Source organism: Anolis carolinensis, chromosome 3 (assembly GCF_035594765.1).
Source record: "Anolis carolinensis isolate JA03-04 chromosome 3, rAnoCar3.1.pri, whole genome shotgun sequence".
In the NCBI taxonomy this organism is placed as follows: Eukaryota; Metazoa; Chordata; class Lepidosauria; order Squamata; family Dactyloidae; genus Anolis; species Anolis carolinensis.
This window is the reverse complement of record NC_085843.1, coordinates 55,915,320-55,924,539: the sequence shown is the minus strand read 5'-3', so window position 1 is coordinate 55,924,539 and position 9,220 is coordinate 55,915,320. Positions and strand designations below refer to the sequence as shown.

Below are 9,220 nucleotides of genomic sequence, written 5' to 3'. Positions count from 1 at the left end.
CAGTTGTTATTTCCATCTGTTCCATTTTGTTCTGTGAGAATTTACCTTCAAACTCCTTTATCCACCCAGCATTTTTGTTGTAGTTATTATTTTCCCAAAGCTCTTTCCAGAACTTCATTATTGCAGTTTTCTCTGGCTTTATGGTTACTGTGTCTGTTGTTTGGTTCAGACTCTGGTAGAACCGTATTTGGTCTGATGATGATGATGATGATGATGATGATGATGATGATGATTATTATTATTATTATTATTATTCAGAGGCAGAATTGCCATCTGTTGGGATTCTGTGATTGTGTTTTTGCTACATGGCAGAAAGAAGGGGGTTGGACTAAATGGACAGAAGGAAGGAGGGAAGGAGAAGTCTGGGAATCTCCCTTTGCCTCCACTCCAGCAATCCTTCTCCCTCTCCCTCTCTCTTTTTCTCCTTCCCCGTGTTGGAAGAAGGAAGGAGGGAAAGAAGGAGAGGAGGTAACGCATGGCACAGGCAACACAGGGAAGAAAGGAAGGCCCCCAGAAAGTGCAAGAGACAGAAAGGAACACAACATACTGCTGGATCTTCCATCCTCTGTGAGCAAAAGGTAATAGTGGAGCTTCTTCCTCTAAGGGGCATTTCAGCTCCTCCTACAAATTGCGTAACTGTAATTTTAAAGCTGAAAATGACAAATACCATCAAATGATAGAATTAACTATTTTTTCCCATCTCTATACAGATAATTTTCAAATAAGTCACTTGCCAACCAGTTTAGGAAGGATCTGAAAAGATTACCCTTTGGAACCCCTTTTCAATGCCAAGATATCTCTACCCTACACTTGAAGTCTATGTCATGTGATGAACACAGTAGGTTGCCATTTCTTTTTTAAAAATTATTTTTATTATTTGGCACAAACAGTTTAATATACAATCAGAAAATATACATTCAAAAATAATGAAACGTATCTAGATCTGTATTCAAATGACAACTTGTGCAAAATAAATATAACATTCTTCACTGTTCACTCTAATTCAAAACATTTTCAAAGCAAAACCAGCTATTTCTCCCCACTCCCTATCATATGCAGAAATCCTTTAAAAAGAGAGAGAGAGAGACTTCTTGCAAGGCAGGGAATATATCTTCATAATCAAGAGAATTTCAGAGTATGTCTAAACACATCATGACATCACATTAGTAAAAAAAAACCATAAGAATGAGAATAGGTAATAAAATATTTTCTGTGGTTTGAGCGTTTTGACTGTTTTACATATACCAGTATGGATAGCTATAAAAACCCAATTTGCATAAATTGAAAGATGCTTAAAGTCATAATCAAATGTTTCATTAACATTATTCCAACATATTTAATCTTTTCAGGAATCACTTATTTCTAATTTTGTAACATTCTAGCTTGTCCAAATAGCATTACATATGTGTTTTTCTTTAAATATTTTTTTTCCTTTTTCCTCATCTTGTTTTTTGTGCTGTGATCCTCCAGATGTTTTGGACTTCAGTTCTCAGAAATCCCAACCATCCCACCAGCTATCAGAAATTGTCGGAGCTGAAGTTCAAAACATCTGGAGGAGCATGGTTTGAGAAACTTAGATCAAAGAATGATGGTCTCTCATCAAACTACAAATTCCAGGATTCCATATCTTTGAGCCATGGCAATTCAAATGGTGTCAGACTGAATTACTTCTAGTGTACATGCACACTAGGTCAATCATTTTCTCAAATTGACACTGCATCCCATATGGCTCTGTATTATCATGGTTGCAGCTCACTATAATAATAATAATAATAACTTTATTTTTATACCCCGCCTCTATCTCCCCGAAGGGGACTCAGGGCGGCTTACATGGGGCCAAGCCCGAATAAAAACAGTAGCAGTATAAAACACAGCAATAGACAACAACTTGCACAATAAAAAAAAATAAAAAAAAAATAAAACATTAGCCAATAAAAAACAAGAACTAATAAAAACATGGATTAAAACTGAGAGATTGTAAAAGTAGACTGGGTAAAGTGCACCATATAAATATTGTAGACACAAGGTGACTGATAAAGTGCTGCAAATTCTGGAAGCGCAAATTGGGATGGGAATAGACCCTGTGTCTATATCGAGTTGACAAAGGTAAAAGGTGCAAACCGGTACAAGAATGGTCACAGATTCAGATTGCTTCTGGATGAGCAATCTTTATCTAAAGGCTTGAGTAAAGAGCCAGGTTTTCAAGCTCTTTCTGAATGCTACCAGGGTGGGGGCTTGCCTGATTTCCCTGGGGAGCGAGTTCCAGAGCCGGGGGGCCACCACGGAGAAGGCCCTCTCTCTCGGCCCCACCAACCGTGCTTGTGACGGAGGTGGGAGCGAGAGGAGGGCCTCCCCCGACGAACGAAGAGATCGTGCAGGTTCGTAGGGGGAGAGGCGATCCCTAAGGTAGGAGGGTCCCAAACCGTTCAGGGCTTTGTAGGTGATCACGTGCACCTTGAATTGGGTCCGGAAGGTGAACGGCAGCCAGTGGAGCTCCTTAAGCAGGAGGGTTGACCGCTCCCTATAATTTGCTCCAGTTAGAAGCAAGGCTGCCGAACGTTGAACTAGTTGGAGTTTCCGGGCCGTCTTCAAGGGCAGCCCCACGTAGAGTGCATTGCAATAGTCCAGTCTAGAGGTAACTAAGGCATGGACCACCGTGGTCAGATCAGACTTCACGAGGTAAGGTCGCAGTTGGCGCACAAGTTTTAATTGTGCAAAGGCCCTCCCGGCCACGGCCGACACCTGAGCATCAAGTGTCAGTGCTGAGTCCAGGAGGACCCCCAAACTGCGGACCTGCGCCTTCAGGGGGAGTGCGACCCCGTCAAGCACAGGTAGCCACCCAATACCCCGATCGGACATACGACTGACCTGGAGGACCTCTGTCTTGTCGGGATTAAGCTTCAGCTTATTCGCCCTCATCCAGCCCATCACAGCTGCCAAGCACTGGTTCAGTATCTGGGGGGCTTCCTTGGAGTTCGGTGGAAAGGAGTAGTAGAGTTGAGTGTCATCTGCGTAGAGATGGCACCGAACTCCAAAACTCCGGATGACCTCTCCCAGCGGTTTCATGTAGATGTTAAAAAGCATGGGGGACAGAATGGAACCTTGCGGGACCCCACAGGTCAAAGGCCAGGGGTCTGAGCAGGTGTCCCCCAGCTTCACCAACTGGGAACGGCCCTCCAGGAAGGACTGAAGCCACGACAGAGCCATGCCCCCAAGGCCCATCCCGGAGAGCCGTCCCAGAAGGATACCATGGTCGATGGTATCGAAAGCCGCTGAGATGTCCAAGAGAACCAGCAGGGTCACACTCCCCCTGTCCAGCTCCCTGCGGAGGTCATCCACCAAGGCGACCAAAGCCGTCTCAGTACTGTGCCCAGGTCTAAAGCCAGACTGCGATGGGTCCAGAAAATCGGTGTCATCCAGGAAACCCTGGAGCTGCGAGGCAACCACCCGCTCCAGGACCTTGCCCAAGAAAGGGAGGTTCGAGATTGGTCTGTAGTTGTTTAGAATGGCCGAATCAAGGGAGGCCTTCTTCAATATAGGCCTCACTATGGCCTGTTTGAGGACAGATGGAAATTTGCCTTGATCCAAAGAGGCATTAATTATCATCACAAACCACTCTACCAACCCTCCTCTGGCCGATTTAATTAGCCACGAGGGGCAAGGGTCTGCAGAGCAAGTGGTCGCTCTCACCGCCCCAAGGATCCTGTCCACGTCATCCGGGCGAACAAGCTGAAACGAATCCCACAAGTTCGAACAGACAGGTGCCTCAGTTACCTCTTTTGGCACTGCAACAAAACTAGCATCCAAGTCGAAGCGAGTCTGAGCGACTTTGTCTGCAAAGTGGTGCGCGAACTCGCTGCACCGAGTTGCTGAGTCTTCGGGTGCCCCTCCCCCCTCAGGAGGGTGAAGGAGCTCCCCGACGACCCGAAACAACTCCGATGGTCTGTTAGTTGCAGACGCTATGCGGGCAGTCGTGAAGGTCTTCCTGGCTGCCCGCAAAGCCGCGGAGTAGGCCCTAATAGCGGCTCTAGCCCGTGCTCGGTCAGAAACGCTACGAGTTTTCCGCCAGTGGCACTCTAGTCCCCTCCTCGAGCGCTTCATCACTGCCAGCTCCTCCGTGAACCAGGGAGCCGAAGTGACTCTTCGCAATGAGAGGGGACGTTCGGGGGCGATCATGTCAATTGCCCTGGACATCTCGCTATTGTAGCGATCTACCAAGGCATCGACAGGATCGTCAGCCTCCATGACAGGAAGATCCCCAAGAGACCTCAAGAATCCATCTGGATCCATCAGTCTCCTGGGGCGGACCATCTTAATGGGTCCACCACCCCTGCGGAGGTTTGAGGTCACAGTGAGTCTTAAACTGATCAGGTGGTGATCGGACCATGACAACGGAAGAATATTTTGCTCTTCCACTCCGACCTCACCATCTGCCGCAACAAAAACCAGGTCAAGTGTGTGTCCAGCTTGATGAGTGGGACCAGATATCACTTGGGACAGTCCCATGGTCGTCATGGCGGCCATGAAGTCTTCAGCTGCACCAGTTAATGTGGCCTCGGCATGAATGTTAAAGTCCCCCAGCACTACCAGCCGCTGAGAGACCAAAGCCGCACCAGAGATCACCTCTGCCAGCTTGGGCAGGGAGACTGCCGTGTCGCGGGGTGGACGGTACACCAGCAGAATCCCCAAACTGTCCCGGGTACCCACCTTAAGATGGACACACTCAAAACCTGCAGATTGCGGGATGGCGCACCTGACCAGGGAGATTGTCTGCCGAAAGACCACCGCAACCCCACCTCCCCGCCCCCCGGCTCTGGCCTGCTGTTGCACCCCGAAACCTGGAGGACACAGCTGGGCGAGATTTACCCCGCCGGGCTCATCCAACCAGGTCTCGGTGATGCAAGCCAGATCCGCCGCTTCATCCAGGATCAAATCCTGGATGATAGCTGATTTACCATTGACGGATCTGGCATTAAATAGCAGGACCTTCAAACGGAGGGGACTGTCATGGAGGCTACCACTCCTATCCTTCTCCAGGGTCGCAAGAACTCTGTTGCGCTTATCCCTGGGATAAAGGTGACCACTCCTCCTCCTCCCCCACACGACCTCAATGGTCTCCCCCAGGCTCCGGTCCACTCCCCCCAGGGCGACAGGCAGGATAGAGCTCTCATTGCGATGCCCTAGTCAGCTGTCCATAAATGGGGAGCGACTCAGGATTCTATCCTGCTTAGAGTCTGAGAATGAATCCTGTAATGATGAGATGATGGAGCAGTCAGGGGAACTAGATTGACTAAACAAGAGCAATGTCTCTGGGCGGGAATCGAGAATAGATTGGGAAGGGTCTAGAGTTGAAATGGGGGACACTACACAAGATTCTAAGAGTGGAGGGGACCTAGATAAAGAGTCATGGGCACTAACCATTCTGGAACTAATGGTACCTTGAAAATGCAGTTCCGAACCTGCCATCAAGGGGCGGATTGTGGGGTCCAGAAATACCTTCCTAATATTAATACCCCATGAATTCAACAGGGGTTTACGCGCCCAAAGTGCTTCAATTAAAGTGCTATCATCAAAGGTGATAACGAGACGTATGGAGCGGTCATGAGCTTGAAAGTCCCTACGTAGCCATGAAATGAACTTAATTTTGACTACACTTGGGCTCACAGATAGTATTTGACCGAGGGACTCCTGTACCGCTCTCCTTGAGGTCCATCTGCCCCTATTCAACCATGAGTCTGTTATTTCAAACGCCAATTTTTCTAATTGAGGTAAATATTTTTGGTGGCGCATTGGGTCAAGTGTGCACAGGCCAGACTCGGATATTCCATGTGCAATTGTCCTTTTTAAACCCTGATCCGTAACCTTATGCCCAGCCCTCCCTTCTCCCCTGTAGTCATGAGGAAGCTGTCTCTCATTCTCAACGTCCCCATCTTCCTTCAAAAATTCCTCCTTATGTTCTGATTGCCATTCCCCACCCTCCCCATCAGAAGTCAAAGACCACTTATACTCGGTTGAAGTGGCAGTCGCGATGTCCTCTTCCTTCCCGATGTAACACTGACCAGGATTGCTCACCAAGAGGGAGATCCCTTTGAAGAGGTAGTCTATCTTCTCATTTAATGTAGCAAGTTGTGAGAAGACGAAGTTGTGTTTGGAGGATGTCCATTTGGGGGGAAAGTGTAACCATTATGTCAACAATTCCCTACTGCATTCGTGTGGACAGTTTTTGGTCTAAAACTCTTGACAAACTACAGCTCCCACAATTCCATAACATTGAATCATGGTAGTCAAAGCTGTGTCAAACTGCATTTATTCTACATGTAGATGCACACTTACTGGGAGAGAACCACAACCGACTCCTGTGTTATGATTTTCTCATTTTTCTTTCTTAAGATTCTGGGGGTCACAAAGAAGTTTTCAGGTGGCACAAATCCCCTATCAGAGCCAGGACTCCACATGCCCCCTCCCAGTTGGTCTCCTGAGAGTGGAAAATATATGGGACTGAGCAGGCCTTTGGGTTTTCTCTGTGTCCTTCCACACAGCCATATAAATCAGAATATTCACAATATCTGCTTTGAAATGGATTATCTGAGTCATATACTGTCATATAATCCAGTTCAATATGGATTTTATACAGCTGTGTGGAAGGGGTCTCTGTTTTCCTGATACTAAAACAAATCAATCAGGCACCTTGTTATGAACCTTAGGTTGAAAGTTACTTCCAGTTTTTCACCAGAACGTTTGTTCCCAGAAACTGGCTGACTCGCCTCCTGGGAGGACATCCGTAGGGACAGTTCCTGTTTCCCTGCCCTCCCAACCACTTGCTTTCCTGCATCTGATATGATTGTTTTCTCTGGGCACAGTGCAAAATATGCCAGCAAAGGAACGGAAGCCTCTCATGCTTTAGCAATTTATTAGAAAGAACAAATTCTCAAACTTAGAAGCAGTTGAACCCGTATTCCTTTTTTCCTGATATGGGATCCCAGCATTCATAGACCATAAATCTCTCGGTATAACTGGCCAGACAGTCTCTGAATCAGGGGAAGAGGCTTTTTCATGGGAATATTGCTGGCTTGTGGGTCAAAAGTGGTGTATGCAAGACTGCCCTTGACTGCTGGAATGGCAGGCTTGTGTTGCCCATACTTGGAGATGTTGGTTGCAATGACAACAGTCCTCTTTACTGGAAAAGTGAAGGAATTTTATATATTAGATTTCAAAACTTTGCTGTGTGACTTAGCTGGTCATGCATACATAAACACAGGCCAGATATTAATAACTTTCCTGCCATATTTTGAGACAGATTCAGACTCATAAGTGGCCACGTTAACAGTGAATAAGATCATAGTAAACAATAATTCTAGAAATTATGCTATACTGAAGTCTTTCTCTGTCTGCAGCTCTCAAATTGGACTATGATTCCTATCACCATGATAAGCAATAACAGGTACACAGAAAATAAGAACAAAGGTGACATTGTGTCTACTTCTACAAGTGATGTCTCTGTCTTCGTCTACCAAAGCTTCTTGTTGAAAGGCAAAGGGGAAGTGTTAACTAGAGACTAGTAAAGAGTAGGACCTTTCACATGAATAGTGCCATGGTGTCACTTTTGGAGTCTTGGAGTTGGAAGCTTATGGCAGGTGATGTATTTAGAATTTAATGGCTTACCACATTGCAAGTCCTAGGATTCCAGAAATGTTCTGATGAGGCTTAAGTGAGTCACAGTGCTATAACTGTTCAGCATAGAAGGGCCCATACATTTTGGAATTTCCAAAAGCATACCCAATTCTTTGTTCACACACAATTCCTGTCAAGGAGAAATCAAGAGTACATTAATCATAAATACCAAGACCAAAGCCTGCTTTGGTTGCCATTTTGGACCATATACAGTATCCCATTTTGTACCAACCAAGCCCCTCCAGATCATAATGGCAGCAACTGGGGGGGGGGGGGGGAATGAATGATACTCCCTTTGCAGTTGTTAATCCTTGATTTAGATGATGTCATTATTCTGCGAGTCTGGAACAAATAATATTCTGAATTTCCATAGGGCCAGGATTTTAGCCACTGTTTGATTTGTAATACTTGGTAAGAGAAACTGTATGAAGCTTACAGCCCCGCCATAACGAACAACCCCAGAATGTTATGAAAATACAGCAAAGATAGGTAGAGTTACAGTATGGTCAATTGCAACTCTAATTCTCATACAGCAAGCTTGCTAAACTAGTCCAGATATATTGCATTGCAAATTCCAGTCAGTATGCCATTAAACAACCTGTTATTTTCAAGATGGTGGATCTTAGCCCTCATTATCTTCAGACAGCATGCTAACTAGGGATGATGGGGGATGAATTCAAACATAGCTAGAGGACAACAGGTTGGAAAAGAGGATTTACAGTATGTAAGACTTCCTCAAATATATCATAGGAAAGGTCCTCATGAACCACTGAGTCCAATTTCCTACTAGAATTATAGAATAATAGAGTTGGAAGAAACCACATGGACCATCTAGTCTAGCGGTTCTCAACATGTGGGTCCCCAGGTGTTTTTGGCCTACAACTCCCAGAAACCCCAGCCAGTTTACCAGCTGTTATGATTCCTGGGAGTTGAAGGCCAAAACATCTGGGAACTCACAGATTGAAAAACACAGAACTAGAGCATGAGGCTTCTGCTCATTAAAGTAAATGGCAATTCAGAAAGCCTCCTTCCACCCTCCTTCACCCATGGAGCTGGCACAACATCTTCTGATGGGAGCCATCCGGCTCCATGGGTGACTGGTGCTAGATCAGTGTATGCTGCTAATTTTGGCTCCATGTGACAAGGTCACTAATGTTCAGATGGCATTTGCTTTCTGTAATGAACCCATTGCTCCGAGTCCTGGTTTCCAGGGCAGCAGAAAACAATTCTGCTCCCTCTTCCAGAATCTCCAGCTAAAAAATCCCTAACAGGTAAAAAGTCCTGTTTCCTTTTCATGCTTCCTTTTTGCTATAGTGGCAAGGAGGAATAATTTTCCAAGCACAGTGTGGCAAATAAGGTGGGACAGCTGGGGCCCTCTTACACTACACAAGTATAGCACTATTATTGCATTTTAACTGCCATGGCAAATCCTACGAAATCCTGGAGTTTGTCAGTTGGTCAAGTGCTAAACAATGGTTCCCAAACTCTAGATCTCCAAGTGTTTTTGGGTCTCCGCTCCCACAAGCCCTAGTTAGCTTGTCCAATGGCC

The 9,220-nt window shown here is 45.9% G+C and overlaps 1 long non-coding RNA gene across 1 annotated transcript; it reads right to left on the bottom strand.

The window, feature by feature from the left end:
• Positions 1 to 6,893: 6,893 nt before the first annotated feature.
• LOC134297411 (uncharacterized) lies at positions 6,894 to 7,797 on the bottom strand. The gene is made up of 2 exons (XR_010004138.1): positions 7,663 to 7,797; positions 6,894 to 7,177 (listed from the first exon to the last, which is right to left on the bottom strand). It is a non-coding gene; the product is annotated as an uncharacterized LOC134297411 (long non-coding RNA).
• Positions 7,798 to 9,220: the final 1,423 nt, after the last annotated feature.